This window comes from Heterodontus francisci, unplaced genomic scaffold, assembly GCF_036365525.1.
Source record: "Heterodontus francisci isolate sHetFra1 unplaced genomic scaffold, sHetFra1.hap1 HAP1_SCAFFOLD_66, whole genome shotgun sequence".
Lineage (NCBI taxonomy): Eukaryota > Metazoa > Chordata > Chondrichthyes > Heterodontiformes > Heterodontidae > Heterodontus > Heterodontus francisci.
Genome location: NW_027140986.1, coordinates 4,627,480 through 4,628,665, shown reverse-complemented (window position 1 = coordinate 4,628,665; position 1,186 = coordinate 4,627,480).

The following is a 1,186-nucleotide window of genomic DNA, read 5'->3' as shown; positions in this document are numbered from 1 at the left end:
AGGCTGCGCCATCACAATGACCCATTCGTATTCCACCGTTTCACCTCAAATGCTGCTGAAAATTCATCCGTGTCTTTGCCAGCTCCAGCTTTGAATGTTCAAACACACTCGTGGCCGATCTCCCACATTCTACGCTCGTATTTTTTCATCTATTTATATGAAAGAATCATACTCACTGTGTCCACTGTCAGAACCAGCTGCTGCCCAAGTTCACTGAAGCTCTTGAATGGTAGCCATGGAGGAAATCTGATCACAAAGCCAGGAGCCAATCAAACAGCAGCCAGCACAAGTTACCCCAACTTCCAGTAAGACAGGGCCACATGACCAGGCTCTGCTCTTGGTCAGTTTCACTATCCCTGTCGCCGACCACAGTTTTTGTCGAGCAACGAACGAATCAGGAGCGCAGCCGAAACGGCAGGTATGCTGAATGCCACAGCTCAAATCCTGACCAAGAATAAGACCCCAATCCCTGTCCAGCACAGTTTCATCAAATTTCCCTTTTCCTTATTGCTCCACTGAAATAATTTGAGGAATCGTGGACGAACATATCAACCCTGTTGCAAATGACACCGTGTCAATCACAACAATCTGCCAAGCTATAAATCGCTGTGAACTTACCCCACTCCACTACTCCATTATCATCTGTTGTCGAACAGTAATTGTTAGGCACCACTGTTTCTGCTGCATCGTCAACAGGGTTTTCTCCAATAAACTGTACCCAGGGCATCGTAAATTCCAGCACTACACCATTTCAACACTCTTCTTGCCTTCAAAACCCGTCTGGAAGTCGATATCTCTCACTACGTGCTCATCAATCTCGCACTCTCCATACGTTTGCCCTCGTGCTTGATGTCACGCTGTTTTAACCTGCTCTATCATGCCTTCTGAGATGTCTGGATGTAATATTTGTGTTTGTGTATGTCGCTGTGTGAGTGAGCGCCGCCGCATTAGATTTCATGGTGTGTTTTGAATGAACAGTCCACAGGTTGTGCATTCATGCAATGCAGGATATGTGAAGAGCAGTTCTGGTCTTCAAAAAGGAGCTGAAATTCTCACATGTAGCTTATATATTAGCGGCACAGTGGCGCAGTGGTTAGCACCGCAGCCTCACAGCTCCAGCAATCCGGGTTCAATTCTGGGTACTGCCTGTGTGGAGTTTGCAAGTTGTCCCTGTGTCTGCGTGGGT